We start from the raw sequence: 16305 nt of genomic DNA, 5'->3' as shown, positions 1-16305 counted from the left end.
GTGGTCCATCTCTGACACTTCCCTTCCCTTCCTTGACCTCTCTGTCTCAATCTCTGGTGATAGACTGTCCACCAATATCCATTACAAACCCACCGACTCCCACAGCTATCTCAACTACAGCTCCTCACACCCCACTTCCTGTAAGGACTCCATCCCATTCTCTCAGTTCCTTCGCCTCCGTCGCATCTGTTCCGATGATGCTACATTCAAAAACAGTTCCTCTGACATGTCCTCCTTCTTCCTTAACCGAGGTTTTCCACCCACGGTCGTTGACAGGGCCCTCAACCGTGTCCGGCCCATCTCCCGCGCATCCGCCCTCATTCCTTCTCCTCCCTCCCAGAAACATGATAGGGTCCCCCTTGTCCTCACTTATCACCCCACCAGCCTCCGCATTCAAAGGATCATCCTCCGCCATTTCCGCCAACTCCAGCATGATGCCACCACCAAACACATCTTCCCTTCACCCCCCTTATCGGCATTCCGTAGGGATCGCTCCCTCCGGGACACCCTGGTCCACTCCTCCATCACCCCCTACTCCTCAACCCCCTCCTATGGCACAACCCCATGCCCACGCAAAAGATGCAACACCTGCCCCTTCACTTCCTCTCTCCTCACTGTCCAAGGACCCAAACACTCCTTTCAAGTGAAACAGCATTTCACTTGCATTTCCCCCAACTTAGTCTACTGCATTCGTTGCTCCCAATGTGGTCTCCTCTACATTGGAGAGACCAAACGTAAGCTGGGCGACCGCTTTGCAGAACACCTGCGGTCTGTCCGCAAGAATGACCCAAACCTCCCTGTCGCTTGCCATTTTAACACTCCACCCTGCTCTCTTGCCCACATGTCTGTCCTTGGCTTGCTGCATTGTTCCAGTGAAGCCCAACGCAAACTGGAGGAACAACACCTCATCTTCCGACTAGGGACTTTACAGCCTTCCGGACTGAATATTGAATTCAACAACTTTAGGTCATGAGCTCCCTCCCCCATCCCCACCCCCTTTCTGTTTCCCCCTTCTTTTTTTTTCCCAATAAATTGTAAAGATTTTCCTTTTCCCACCTATTTCCATTATTAAAAAAAAAACCCACTAGAGCTATACCTTGAGTGCCCTACCATCCATTCTTAATTAGCACATTCGTTTAGATAATATCACCAACTTTAACTTTAACACCTATGTGTTCTATTGTACTATTGTCGTTGACATCTTTTGATGATCTGCTTCTATCACTGCTTGTTTGTCCCTACAACCACACCAACCCCCTCCACCTCTCTGTCTCTCTATCTCTCCGCCCCCCACACACACACCTTAAACCAGCTTATATTTCAGCTCTTTCCTGGACTCGAACTCAAGTTCTGTCGAAGGGTCATGAGGACTCGAAACGTCAACTCTTTTCTTCTCCGCCGATGCTGCCAGACCTGCTGAGTTTTTCCAGGTAATTCTGTTTTTGTTTTAGATTACTACATTTGTCTATTTGATTTCCCTTTTTAAAAAATCTATGCTGGCTGTCCTGGATTACTCTATGCATTTCTAAACGTTCGTTTTTTACGCTGATTGATGAATTCCAAAGTTGGGAACTTCCCTGGAACCGTTCTCTCGTAATTTCACTGGAAATGTGACAGAAACTCCACTTACGCACGTAAATGGGATTTCTTTTGCACTTTTGCTGAGCTTTTAGTGGCAGAGCAGGAGCAATTCCAAGAAAATTCCCAAGAGTTTGCCTGCAAATGACACTAGGCTAACTGGACCACAGTAATAATGACTCATCTTTTCCTTCCTTCTTGAGAACAGGTCTCATGTTGACAACTCTCCAGTCCCATGGCACAATTTGCATATTTAAAGGAGTGCTAAAAGAGTGCTCTATAATCTCCTCTTTGACTTTCAGCAGTCTAACATGCATGACATTACAGTTGTCAACTGATCTCCCTTGACTTTTGGTAATGTTTTCAGAACTCATTACTTTTCTGCAGTTATTTCAAACTGAAAGAAGCTCCACATCTTTCCCTAAGAAATTTATATTCTCACCTTCTCCATTTGTTAAAACTGGCATAAAATAGTTATTTGCTAACTCATCCTCATAGAATCATAAAACAGTTACAGCACAGAGGGAGGCCTTTCAGCCTGTCTTGTCCATGCCAGCTGTCTGCAACAGCTACAGCAACATTCCAATTCTTCTGCACTTTCCCAGTGACCCAGCACTTTTTTTTTATCTTCAAATGCTTACCCAATTAAAAGTCCTGATTGTATCTGCATCCACAACACATTCAGGCAATGCATCCAAGATCCAAAACACATGCTGCATAAAAAAGTTTTTTCCTTATGTCACTATTGGATTTTTTTGCCAATCATTTCACAAGTGCCCTCTGATTCTCAGCCCTTGTCAGTGGGAACAGTTTGTCCCTATCTAATCTGCCTATCCCTCATGATTTTGAACACTTTTATCAAATCTCCTCTCAACCTTGTCTTCTCTGAAGAGAACAGCATGAGCTTCTCCAATCTATCCACATAAATTTCCCCCATCCCTGGAATCATTCTTATAAATGTTTTCTGTACGCTTTCCAAAGGCTTCACATCCTTCTTAAAATGTAGAGCTCAGAATTGAACACAACACTCTAGTTGAGGACAAACCAGAGTTATATAAAGGTTCGTGAAAACTTCCTTGCTTTGTATTCTATGCCTTCATTTATAAAACTCAGAATTCCGTATATCTTTTTAGCCACTTTCCCAGCTTGCCCTGCCATCTTCAATGACTTGTGCATATATAACTTAGGTCCCTCTCTGTTCCTACTGCTCTTTAAAGTTGTCTTTTATTTTACATTGCCTCTCCTCATTCTTCCTACCAAAATATACCACTTCACACTTCTTCAAATTAAATTTCATCAGCCACCAGTTTGCCTATTCCACCAAGGTTCTCTTGAAGAAGCCTATCGCTATCCTTCTCACAGTTCACAATACTTCCAAGTTTCATATCAATTGCAAATTTTGAAACTATGCCCTGCATGCCCAAGTCTAGATCATCAATATAGTTCAAGCAAAGCAGTGACCCTAGTATCAAACCTGAGAAACCATATTGTATGCCTTCCTCCAGTCCAAAAATACAACTATTAAACAGTACTCTCTGCTTCTTGTCATTCAACCAACTTTGTATCTATGCTGCCATTGTCCATGGACGTCAACCTTATTGGTAAGTCTATTATATGACACTTTATCAAACTCCTTTATGAAATCCATTTGCATCACGTCAACCACATTATCCTCATCAAACATCTGTTACCTCATCAAAGACCTCAAACAAGTTAGTTAAACACGATTTGCCTTTAAACATTCTAGCTCTTCCTAATTAATTCTCTCTTGTCTAAACAACTGTTCATTTTGTCCTAGTTTGCCACCTCAAGAAGCTTTCCCTCCACCAAGGTTAAACTGACTGGTCTGTAGTTTGTGGGTTTATCCTTACACCCTTTTATGAACAAGGATATAACATTTGCAATTCTTCAGCCCTCCGGCATGAGACCGTTTTATCTAAAAAGGATTGGAAGATTATGGCTTATGCTTCCAAAATTTCCTCCCTCCTCAGTATCCTAGGATCCATCCCAACTGGTCCTGGTGACTTACCAATTTTAAGTACACCCAGCCTTTCTAATACCTCCTTTTTATCAATTTTTTAAACCAATCCAGTATTTCAACTACCTCTGCTTTCATAAGACTTGGGCAGCATTTTCTTCCTTGGTAAAGGCAAATGTAAAGTATTCAATCAGTACCTCAGCTATATTCTTTCCTTCCATGTGTAGATCCATTTTTAGCCCCTAAATGGCCCACCCTTCTTACTACCCTTTTACTATTTATGTGTTTATAGCAAACTTTTAAATTCCCTTTTAGGCTAGCTGCCAGTCTCTTCTTGTACTTTCTCCTTGACTCTTTTATTTCCTTCTCAATTTCCCTCTGAACTTTCTATATTCAAAATGGTTCTCATTTGTATTGTTAACCAGATATCTGTCATATGGCCCTGTTTTTCATCTTCATCTTAGTCTCTACCCCTTTCATCATCCAGGGGGCACTGGCTTTGCTTGTCCTATCTTTCCTCTTTCTGGGAACATACCTCAACTGTACCCAAACTTTCTCTTTAAAAGCAGCTTATTGTTCCATTATGGTTTTGCCTGTTATCTATGACTCTAATTTACCTGAGACAGATTTGTTCTCAACCTGCTTCTCCCAATCTTTTGTGCATCATGATTATTATTTCAAAATGTGATATCCTAGTTTTCCATTCCCTGCCAAGTGTGTTTAAACCCTCCCCAAGAGGCTACCTGCTCCCATCATGAGCAGTCCTACCAGTCAAACATTTTGCCTTTTATATGCATAGAAAAGCCCTTATTAATTCCATTTCCATTATCTGCTAGTCTTTTTTTATATTTTTCACCTAAGAAAATTGCTGATATTCTGCATTATTTTCTTTAACATTCAGTTCGAGTATCAATTTCCATTTTGCACAGAAACTCTTTCATTTGATGCTCCTCTTTTCAACTGATGGAAATATATTTATTGTGCTCTCGCCATCTCATATTTGAAAATTTCCTACTGTTAACTTGTTTGCTGACTTTTCTACCCAGATAATTTCTTCTCATTGAAATTTTCCTTTTTCTAATCCAAGACCCATACCACCAACAACAACTTCCATCTACATAATTCCTTTAACATAGTAAAGCTTCCTAAGGCACTTCACAGGACTATTATCAAACAAAAGTAGTCATCAAGCCACATAAGGAGCCATAGGACAGATGAGCAAAAGCTTGCTCAAAGAGTTGGGTTTTAAGGAGTGTCATCTAGGAGGTAGACAGGTAGCGAGTTTTAGGGAAGGAATTCTAGGAGTTTAGGACCTACACCGCTGAAAGCACAGCCATCAGTGGTGGAGTGATTAAAAATGGGGATGCTCAGGAGGCCAGAAGAGTGCACAGATCTCAGGAGGTTGTGGAACTGGATGACAGTACAGAGATAAAGAGAGGCAGGACATGGATTGAAGTGACAAAAAGGATAAAAACTTAAAAACTGAGGCATTTCCGGATCAGGACCCTACATAGGTCAGCAAGAACAGAAGAGATAGGGTAAACGGGACTTGGTGTGAGTTAGGTCAGGGGTGGCAGAGTTTTGGATGAGATCAAATTTACGTAGAGTGGGAGATGGGAGGTTAGCCAGCAGCGCATGCAGTAGTCAAGTCTAGGGGCAGAATTTTCCCATTGGCCTGCGGGGTCCATGCGTAAAATGACACATGGTGACGTTGGGTAAGCGTCCTGATGTCATTGTGCGCCTTTGCAATATTTCATTGGGCGGGCACACGATGATATCCGCTGCGCGCCTGCCATTAATTAATGGGCCACTTAACGCCCTTGACTCAACAATTGACAATGATTTTTCGGTGCCCATGCAATCCTTGGGTCGGCGCAATGGGCAAGCGAGTAGGACACACTTGCCCTCATCCACGGGCAGGATAAGAGGGCTCACTGGGGTCGTGAGTGTGATCTCTCAAGTACTGATTTTTCAAAGTTTTTGAAACTTGCCTGTGTGATCTGCAATGCTTCAAAACACATACCAGCTGCTTTGTTTGGACTCTTAACCTTCAGGTCAGCACTCTGCAGTGAGGAATCTTCTTTGGGTCTGCAGGTTTCAGGAAGCCTTCCCTTAGCCTGGGAATGGGAGCTGAACTGTCCACTGGAGGCACCTCCTCTAAGGAGGAAGGGAGGGCTAGAAGTGGGAAGAGGCCAGGAGTGCACATTCAGCCTCCAGGGGACCCACCTTTGGGAGGACAGATGCAGGCACAAGGGGTACAAGGCCAAGAGGTAGTCCAAGGCGGAAGGGGCCGCAGAAGATGCCACTATCCTGCTGCCAGGGTATACAGGCAGCAAAGCAGCTACCTCAATATGTCTGAGGTGCAGTGCCGAACGAGGCTCTGCCTCTCAAGGGAGACAGTCAACTATATCTATCAGATGAGTGGGCCTGAGATCTCCGCTAACCTTGTGCGTGGACACCCCATGCCAGTGGCTCTAGAGGCCACAGCTGCCCTCAACTTCTATGCCTCTGGCTCCTTCCAGGACTCGGTGGATGATCTTTGTGGTGTTTTCCAAGCAGCTGTCCACACTTGTGTCAAGCAGGTTACAGACGCTCTGTTTAGGCATGCATGGACCTTCATCCACTTCTGTTAGGACAAGGAAAGCCAGACACAGCGAGCCAGAGGCTTCGCGGCGATTGCTGGCTTCCCCCATGTCCAGGGGCAATAGACTGCATACATGTGGCCACCAAGGCGCCAGCAGGTGAGCCCGGTGCCTTTGTCAACAGGAAGGGCTTCCACTCCATGAACGTGCAAATAGTGTGTGATTACAGGATGCTGATTTTACAAGTCTATGCAAGGTACCCAGGCAGCTCCCACGACGCCTACATCCTCAGACACTCCCAGGTGCCAGGGCTCTTCAGTGCTCCAATCCGGCTCGATGAATGGCTGCTGAGTGACAAGGACTTTCCCCTCAGAAGGTGACACATGACGCCTCTCTGCCATCCAAGAACAGAAGCTGAGCAGCAGTACAATAGGAGCCACACCTCCACAAGGGCTGAGGTGGAGAGAACCATCAGTCTTCTCAAGATGCACTTCCGATGCCTGGACCGCTCAGGGGGCCCACTCCAGTACCTCCCAGATCGTGTCTCGGTGATAGTGGTTGCACACTGCGTTCTCCACAATCTAGCACTGGAAGTGGGGGACACAGTGGAAGAGGAAGACGTCGACAAAGTGGCTGTGGCTGCACACAGTGAGTCCAGCAGTGAGTCCGAGAGGATGAGCATGCGCAGGGAAATGCTGAGGGGGTAGACGCTGACATGAGCATACTGTATGGAGGCAGGGACACCCGGGAGGCTTTAATCCAACGAACCTTCAGCTAGTACACCACAGATGGACCTCCAGGAAAAGCCTAGGCTGTAGGCTCCATACTCAATACCTCAGTGCCAAATCTGCCAGATTAGGAACAGTAACTAAGGGCCTTATTAATAATGTCCAACAAATCACTCATAACGTTTTTGGAAAGCATACACATGCAGAAGAAAAGAGGCACCCTCAGCCTTGGTCATATGTCTGAATTTAATATCACATGCAAAGGAACTTAAGCACAAAAAATGAAAATAGTGAGCCAATTCAAAGCAAATCATAAAGACCTCATCTCAGGCCAACACAAAAGCACCAGTGATAAACCCGTGCTGTGCCTAAGGTGCCATTTGTTTACGTTTCCGGGTGCTATGTCTTGGTGTTGCCCCATTGCTGGGAGTGGCATCTGAGACAGCCTGTCCTATTGGCCTCGATGACCTTGGCAGCCATCCTCTGGCCCATGGAGCCTGTGCTGGCCCTGCCTGGGAGGGATCTGCCAGTTCCATAGCTGGCATTTCCCTAGTCATCGCAGCCTCACCAGATGCTAAGGTCACTGGGAGAGGGGCGAGGGAGCTGCCGCCGTCATCCGGAGCGCCCTGAGAGGTGCCCGCAGAGATGATAGGCAGCTGCTGCTCCGACATGAGGTTGCTTTGTACCTCCCTGCTCACCGTGGATGGATGGGCACCGAGCTGGGTAACTTGATCTCCAGACCATCTCCCACACTGGCACTGACCAGCTGAGGTCAATGCCAATTTGAGGGCTTGCTGGTCAGAGCGCATCCCCAGGAAGCCCTGAGGGGCCTCCTGGAGGAGCCCACGCTCGGACATGTGGCTCATGCTTTGGCGATCACCCGCACAGACTCCTCCACCACGGAGACCAAGGTAAGCATAGCCTCATGTACCTCCCCCAGATGCTCCCGCACATCCGGCCGCATTTCCTGCCCCTGCTGCGTTGCGGACGACTTCAGAGGCACATCATCAGGCACCAACTGAGCATGTGCCTGGTCCTCTGCAGTCCTCTGACTGCTGGCGCCATGGGCACTCTCTGTCTCTGCCAGTTCCTCCAGTGGCTGTGAAGTGCCCTCAATGCTGTGCCCCGGGACACTAGCTGATGTTCTAACTCCCACCGAAGTGCTAGTATCTGCGCTGGTGCTTGCCTGGCAGAGATGGAGTGACGCTGGTGAGACTTCAGGGTGCTCAGGTGTGCAAGGGGGCCCCTATTGCTCCTCCTCCCGGCCCTGCTCCGTTGATGCTGAAAGGAAGAACAAACACATTGGATCAGTTAACGTGGAGACAATTAAAAAGTGCATCCCTGTCCCCCAGATCATTATGCTCTCATCCATAAGCAATGGTCAAGCTGTGTTGCAAAATTAAATCACTCAACATTCAGCAGTGCTATGGCTGTTGGGAGAACAATGCTGACTTCACTGCTGGGCATACATACCTGGCCATGGCACCCCAACCTCACCAACACCAGTGGACCTGGGCACATGGCGCCTCTCCAAATCCAGGACCTCCTGCTCAAACTGGCTGAGAATGGCTCACTGCACCTGGCCGCCACCAGTCCTCACACACTCTGCAGCATTATGAGCATTCTTCTCCTGAAAATGAGAGAAGAGCATTAAATTTTGCAAATTGTACATGAACTCTCTTCGCACACGTCCCACCCCCTCCAGAGTGGGACATATCAGGGCTCCAGTGCCTCCTCACCCCACTGCTGCTGAACACTTACACAAAGGTGCTAGGCCTGCTCCCCACCCCTCCACCCCACCTTGGATACATGCTGCCTACATCACGTTACGCACCACACGGTATATCCTTCCATAGCAAGGAGGCGCAAGCACGTGGAGCGCAGAGGGCAGCAGATGGTTTGTTGCCAAGCCACCTTGAAGCTCCCCGCCCAGCAAGTGACCAATGCCAACATTGTCCTCACTCTTCCGGAGCGGAACAAGTCGTTGAAGTGCTTGCAGGTGCACCACACCATATCGCGGGAGCTCACCACCTCCGCCACCTCCTCCCAGGCACTTTTCTTCATATGGGGGGGCCTCTTCCTCCTGTCCTGAGGAAACAGCACCTCCCGCCGTGCTGCCACCTCCTCAAGAAGGGCAGCAACGCAGTCATTGGAAAAAACATTGACTCCCCGCCCTACCCTCCAGCCTGGCCTGCCCCGATGGCTTACCCTCTGGACTTGCGTCACCTCCATTGCCCCTCTGCAGAGCCCTTCGCCCAGCCACCGCGAGCAGCCTTTCCAAGTTTGCCAGGCCTTCCTTTATACAGGCCGTCGGGTCACCATTGGACCCGGCAGCCTGAGTGCGCTCGCCACCACCCTCCCACTCCTGCTATGCATAGGAGAATTACGCTGGGCAGGCCTTAATTGGCCCACCCATGTAAAATGGTGTCGTGGACATGATTGCGAGCGGCGATTGGGTCTGTGCCCACCTGCGCCCGCTCCGCCACCCCCCCCACCACCCAGAAAATTCTGCCCTAGAAGTAATAAAGGCATGGATGAGGGTTTCAGCAGCAGATGAGGTGAGGCGGGGTGGAATGAGGGGATGTTGAGGCAGTGCATATAGATGGTCTTGGTGTTTGGTCAATAGCTTATCTCGGGCTTAAATACAGTACAATACTCAGCCCCAGACAGTGACCAGGGAGGGAGACACAGTCAGGGCTAGAAAACAAAGTTTGCGGCAGGGACCAAAAACAAAGGGCATAATTGTCCAGGCCAGTTGACGGCAGACGTCACGGCGGGCTTGTGCAGACGTTATGGCAAGAAGGCCAAAAATCAGTTTTATGCCTTAGTGAAACTAGTGTATGATCATCAGCTCCACCTGTCAATGGCGGGCCCTGTTTCCTACTGCCACACATTGGGAACCTAATATCAATGCCCCCATGCTGGATCATCTGGGCACGTCAGTGCTGACGTGTTTCACAACAGTACATAAGCGACGTGCACCTGCTGAGCTGCACTTCACTTGGAGCTTCAAGGTTTGTTTGTCTACCTTGCTTCGGGCAGCACTTACGATGATGAGCACCAGGCTTCACATGCAGCACCTCATCACTTTTAAGGGGACTCACGGGCAGGTCTCTAACTACCAGACCAGCAATAAGGTGGGGGTGGTTTTTCAACGGTTGCAGGGCTAGAACTTGCTTGGGGAAGGGAGAGAAGTGGCCTCAGGCAAAGGAAGAGGCTGCAGGGCAAGGGCTTTACTGGAGGATGGGGGTTTCACAGCGTGTGTGGGGGGGCACACGTTGATCTGTGCAAGTGGCCTTAAGATGGTGAGGACTGAGGAAGCAGTCTTCAGAGGATATGAGGCCAGATGGAGATGTGAGGCTATGTGTATGAGGGAGTGAGCAGTGATGTCCCTTGAGCTGGCAGTGAGTGAAATGCCAGTGAATATGTGATGGGCTTCTGACTGTGAGAGTTTAGAGTGATGAGATGGTTGCCTTACCCTGGCAGCACAAATAAGATCATTCATCCACTTTCTGCACTGGATGACCAATCTCTTCTGTGTAGCACTGGCAGTGACCACCACTGCCACTGCCTCCCAAGCCAGAGTGATGAGATTGCTGGAACTCCTACGGCCAGAGTGGGGTGGAAGGCATCATGGCGGGCCTCCAAAAGGCATTTCAGTGATAGGTCACTGAGGTCTTCTTGGCTTTCAGGGCCATGTCTTCACTGTAGCAATCCTGGGCTGCAAGCATTGAGAACTGTGTGTGTGGCTGCAATTTAGATATGGCACCCAGAATGAGGAAATGGTGAGGTAATGGCATGACCGGCAATTCAGAGGCTGCCCGCCAGTGAGACAGCGTGGTTCCTGAGGCTGCATAATTAATGAGGTGGGAAGTAAAAAACTGGTATGACGGTGTGGATGTTTGGTCAGTAGCTCAGCTCGAGCTTAAATACAGTACAATACTCAGCCCCAGACAGTGACCAGGGAGAGAGACATAGTCAGGGCTAGAGAACAAACTTTGTGTCAAGGACCAAAAACAATGGGCGTAATTGTCCAGGTCAGTTGACGGCAGATGTCACGGCGGGCTTGTGAACACCTGGTATGAGGTATGGTGCGCAAACCTGCCATTGCGACTGGCAGGTAAAACGTCATTTTTCACGCCCACTACTGTACTTGGTGCAAATCCGGGACGATTCCGCCCAATGGCTTCAATCTTCCCAATATTTAGTTGGAGGAAATTTCTGCTTATCCAATACCATGCGTCAGATCAGCAGCCTGACAATTTTGTAACCATGCAGGGTTCGAGAGAGGTAGAGATTGAACTTGATGCTGTCAGAGTACATATGGAACCTGACATGTTTTCAATAATGTCACCGAGGTACAGCATGTATATGAGAAATAGAGCAACTTACATCAGAAAATTAGAGGATGCTTTGTCCATAACCTTTCAGCCATTGACATTATTTGGATGGAAAATCATAAATAACACACACACTATTTTCTGAAGTACCTCCTTCTGCTACTGTGTGTGATTCTTCATTGGTAATGCAGACTCTTGGAACATTCTGCCAAGGAGCTTTCAATAATAGTTACAGTCAGAATTATGTTTCAACAATAAGCATGTGTCCACAGTAAAACACTGCCCAGAATTAGCAATTTCACTCAGTAAAATTCCAAAGGTGGCTCGCGTGGGAAAGTGAAAGGGTCAACCTGGTGCACTGCGATATTCTTTTGAGATTGTGGTCAAAGTAGTCAAGGTTGTTTAAAGTTAACTTCACATTTATGATCCATGTGAATATTTCCTGGGAGTGTTTAAGTGACAATGGTTGCTAACTCTGAAAACCATTGCATTCCCTATCAATGAAAATAACCACAAAATATTCACCCCATCTTAAAAATGTACTTAAAAGAAACTTAAATACAGTTTGATATAAAAACATAAAAAGGAGGAAGTATGAGTAGGAGCTGGAGCAGGCCATAAGTTCCATTGAGCCTGCTCTGCCATTCAATGTGATCCTGACTAATCTTTACCTTTCCTTCCAGTATCCCTTCCATGCCCGTGATTCCCTTAGTTCCCAAAACCTATCAGTCTCTGTATTGAATATCGTCAATGACTGAGCATCCACAGCTGCCGCGGGGAGGCTGAATGGTGACAGGAGGGAGAGGAATTAGGAGATGTTGACTGTGGAGAAAGATGGGAGAAATTAGTGGATGACAGGGGGAGGTTGGAAAGTGCTGAAAGCACTCACGAATTGGAGACACATGTAAAAAGTTACTGCGCAGTTACAAAAAGCTTTCCGACAAAAAGATATGGGAGCGGTCTCAAAGTAGGTGGGAGACTTTTGGGCTGAGGGAAGGGGCACCCTATTAATTATTTATTCAGCCCATGGGGAACAAGGCTCAGCTGAGTTCTGCTCTCGAGCTTCAAACGCCCAATGAAGGAGTGTTGCTTCTGATGAATCGCATTCCTAAGGGAACCCATCAAGATCTGGAGCTGGCACTGAATATTCATGATTCACTATCTGCTCCTCTTAGAGGCAGGGAAGAAGGGATGGAGGTGAATTCCTCCAAGGGGCACATATGCTGGGCAGCAGCCATATTCACACTCCAAACCTTCATACTCCCTGCTAAATGATCTGGGTGACAAGGGATCATGCCGAATGTCTTTCCATTATGCCAAGGGTATGTTCTGTCTATAGAGTGTCTAGGGTTATGGTGGCATGCTGAAAATTGCCTGACAGAGGGTTCTTGCACATGTCTGTCATCATCCTGGTCAATGCGCAATGTCTCCATGCGCAGTCACATATGAAAGAGAAGAACACTCCTCAGTGGTCCTCCAGGATGTCCTTCACCTATAAGTGGGTAAGGTGCCATGTCTAGACAGAGGCCAGGCCCTGGGCTTAGCACTGGCCTGCTGGCTTGGGGATGGGGGGAAAACCTGTTAAGGTTCACTGGCCCAACCACGATGGTGTCATAGGCAGTCTCTCATATGGAAATAAATGAAAGGCAATGCCATAGGTGCCTTTATTTCCTGGGAAATGGTAGCTCATTTTTGCCAGCTCCTCCAGGACGAGCCACAGTCACAAGGACTTAAGAGGGCATTCTATTCCAGTGGCATTAAAGGTCACCATCGTATTGAACTTCATTGCCTGTAGATCCTTCCAGCGTTCCACTAGGGACCTGTGCGGCATCTCCCAGTTAGCAACACACAAATACATACGAGAGGTCACGGATGCCCTGTTCATGAGAGCACACCAGTTTGCCCAATTCCGCATGGATGCTGAAAGCCAGGTTACCAGAGTGTTGGGATTTGCAGCGATATCTGGTTTCCTGCAAGGGCAGGGCGCAATAGACTGCACACATGTGGCCTTGAGAACTCCCTGACAACAGCCTATGAGATTCATCAATTGAAAAGGATTTCACTCTTTGAACATTCAGCTAATTTGTGATCACAGAAGGCAAAGCCTGCATATTTTTGCTCAGCATCCAGGGAGCTCTCACAACTCTTACACTCTGAGCCTCTGGCAGGTGCTGCAGGTTTTTGAAGGACCTCAGCGATTGCAGGATTGGCTCCTCAGGGACGAGGGATAACCCCAGAAGATGTGGCTGATGACGCCAGTTCATTGTCCAAAGAGTGCTGCTGAGAAAAGGTACAATGCCACACATGCCTCCACCAGGTCCATGATAGAGCAAACGACAGGCCTCCTGAAATACGTTTCAGGTGATTGGGCTGCTCAGGTGGGGCCCTGCAATACTCACCACAGAGATTGCCCCCAATCATTGTTGTGTGCTGCGCCCTGCACAACCTTGCCCTGTAAAAAGGGGTTGACTTGCCTGAGGGAGACATGGAGGAGCAAGGTGTCTCCTCCGATGAGCAGAACAGTGAAGGGGATGGAGGTGACAAGGGCCATGATGCCGCAAAGCCACATGAAGAGACAGACATGCCTGTGACAATCTGATAGCTATCAAATGCCCTTATGAGAGTGAGAGTTTGCAGAGACTAGATGGTGCATTTACCCTGGCAGAGCACAGCAGATCATACATCCTTTTCCTGCGCTACAGGTCGGTTCTCTTCTGAGTCCCAGAGTTGCTCACCAGATCTCCTCCCAGGCTGCATGGTCAGACAGAAGGGCCTCCTGCTGCCATCCCACGGAAACAGCACAACCCACCTACCCCCACCCAGGCAAGACTGGTGGGGGTCACAGTCAGGGCCATTCACAACGGGTACTGCAGGTCTCAGGCAGGGCTGTTCACAATGTGGGCTGTGGGTCTCAGGCAGAGCTGTTCACAGTGGGTGCTTCAGGTCTCAGGCAGGGCTTCTCACAGTGGGTGCTGCGGATATGAGGCAGGGCTTCTCACAGTGTGCGCTGCAGGTCTCAGACAGGGTTGCTCACAATGTATACTGCGGGTCTTGGGCAGGGCTGCTCACAATGTGTACTGCGGGTCTTGGGCAGGGCTGCTCACCATGTGTACTGCGGGTCTTGGGCAGGGCTGCTCACAATGTGTACTGCGGGTCTTGGGCAGGGCTGTTCACAGTATGCGCTGTGGGAAACAGACAGGGCTTTTTACAGTGTGCATGTGGGTCTCAGGCAGGGTAGCTCACATAAGGTGCTGTGGGTCTCAGGCAGAGCTGCCCATATAGGGTGCTGTGGGTCGCAGGCAGGGTTGCTCACATAGGGTGCTGTGGGTCTTAGACAGAGCTGCTCACATAGGGTGCTGTGGGTCGCAGGCAGGGTTGCTCACATAGGGTGCTGTGGGCCTTAGACAGAGCTGCTCACATAGGGTGCTGTGGGTCTCAGGCAGGGCAGTTAGCGGTGGCAGCTGCACTTCGCAGGCAGGACTTCACTCTACCAACAGAGACCAATGATGGGAGAGGGGGGGGGGTTGGGGTTCACAGAGACATGAGGGTGAAGGGAACAGGGGAGAGGTGTGGAGGGGTGGGTGGAAGTGGGCAGACAGAGGGATGATTGGGGGGTGGGGGAACTGGAGCCCACACTGAAGCAGACTCAAGACTAGGGAAGGCCGGGATTAGTGTAGCACAAGAAGGATGGGCTGCAAGCAGATTCATGACTGCGGGCTGGATGAAGCTTGCACAAGAGGGAAGGATTACACAGAGAATCACGGGAAAAGGGTGGGGAAGGTTGGGTTGAGAGATCAAAAAGCAGTCCTGGGGCTCTGTGGACCACATTGTCAGGGTGAGAGATTAAAGGCAGTCCTGGGGCTTTGTGGCCCATGCTATAAGGCTAGGCATGGCACGCATGTCATCGTGTCAGTCCAGAGAGGGGCAAGGCCTGTGTGCTTAATGGGGGTCGTGCACAGTTTGTTGTGCAGGGCATGGCCAGTGCCTTTAACACAGTGGTCCTGGGGGTGGCTGGCTTGGTATTGGACTACAGATGCAATGGTCATGGTCAGGGGAGGCATCTGCAGCCTACAAATGGGGCAAACATAGTAAAGTGGTGGATACTCAAAACCCTCGTGATTGGGGGGGGGATGCGTGGGTCGCCTCTTTATGTGACCGTGCACACAGCTTCAAGATAGGGAGGGGTAAGGTCCACAAGGTGCATGGGGATATCCACAGTGATGAGTTCATGGGGGAGATCAGGAAGCAAGAATGTCCACAACAATTACTATGGGCTCTAGGGTTACTGGGAGAAGCTGGTGAATTACCGGGATGGAAGTCTACCTGCACACCATGGGTTTCAGGATGCTCGGAGGTGAATGGTGACGGGGGAGGGTCAAAGCTGATCTGGAAGTAGAAGTGCAGCACCACCATCTTGAGACTCCAAATCAATGACACAGTTTAAAATGAAACTTGGACAAAATCTCCACAGGAGCGGTCTGAGACAGTGTGGAAGGAGAGCATGGCTGGACTCCAGGGCCCTTTGAGGGAGCACCCTCCTACTTATTAGACCCATGAATACTTCAGTGGCAAGTTGTAGCTGGAACCCCTAACTAATGGAGTGCTTTTATGCGAGACTCCAATAGTCATTGAGATCACATTAGAGGGGTCTCATTGAGTATTTAAATGTCAGAGGAATATGAGAAGGGAAGAGGCAGCCTGCCATTAAGGGAGCACAGCTGCTGGATGTCTACTACATGCTCTATGAAATCCCATAAATTTCCAATTTACATGGGTTAAGGGCCACAAGGTATACAGTCATTCCAAAAGTGCAAGGCAGGGTAATCTCTAACCCTAAACAGGCACCGTGTGAGTGCCTTTACTGAAGGTCAATTTTGCATGACTGTCCTGAAACCTCTTCCATCCTTTATGGGATTGAAATATCAAGTTGTTGGGGTGGCTTCTTAGGCACCTATGATCTGTCAGGGAGCACCTCAAGGCTGGAACAGGAAGAGGCAGGTAGCGCAATTGCATCACAAGGCTTTCTGGCTGGGAGTGGGAGGTCTGCAATAGTTGGTCAAGCTACATTCATCTCTTGGATCTATCTGTCCACATGAAGG

At 48.7% G+C, this 16305-nt stretch overlaps 1 protein-coding gene across 1 annotated transcript in view; it reads right to left on the bottom strand.

The window, feature by feature from the left end:
- The window catches only part of LOC121287977 (voltage-dependent T-type calcium channel subunit alpha-1H-like), a 617188-nt gene that overhangs the window by 568363 nt on the left and 32520 nt on the right, over positions 1–16305 (bottom strand). The window lies entirely within an intron of this gene.

This window comes from Carcharodon carcharias, chromosome 15 (genome assembly GCF_017639515.1).
Source record: "Carcharodon carcharias isolate sCarCar2 chromosome 15, sCarCar2.pri, whole genome shotgun sequence".
NCBI lineage: Eukaryota > Metazoa > Chordata > Chondrichthyes > Lamniformes > Lamnidae > Carcharodon > Carcharodon carcharias.
This window is presented reverse-complemented; position numbering and strand designations above follow the sequence as displayed.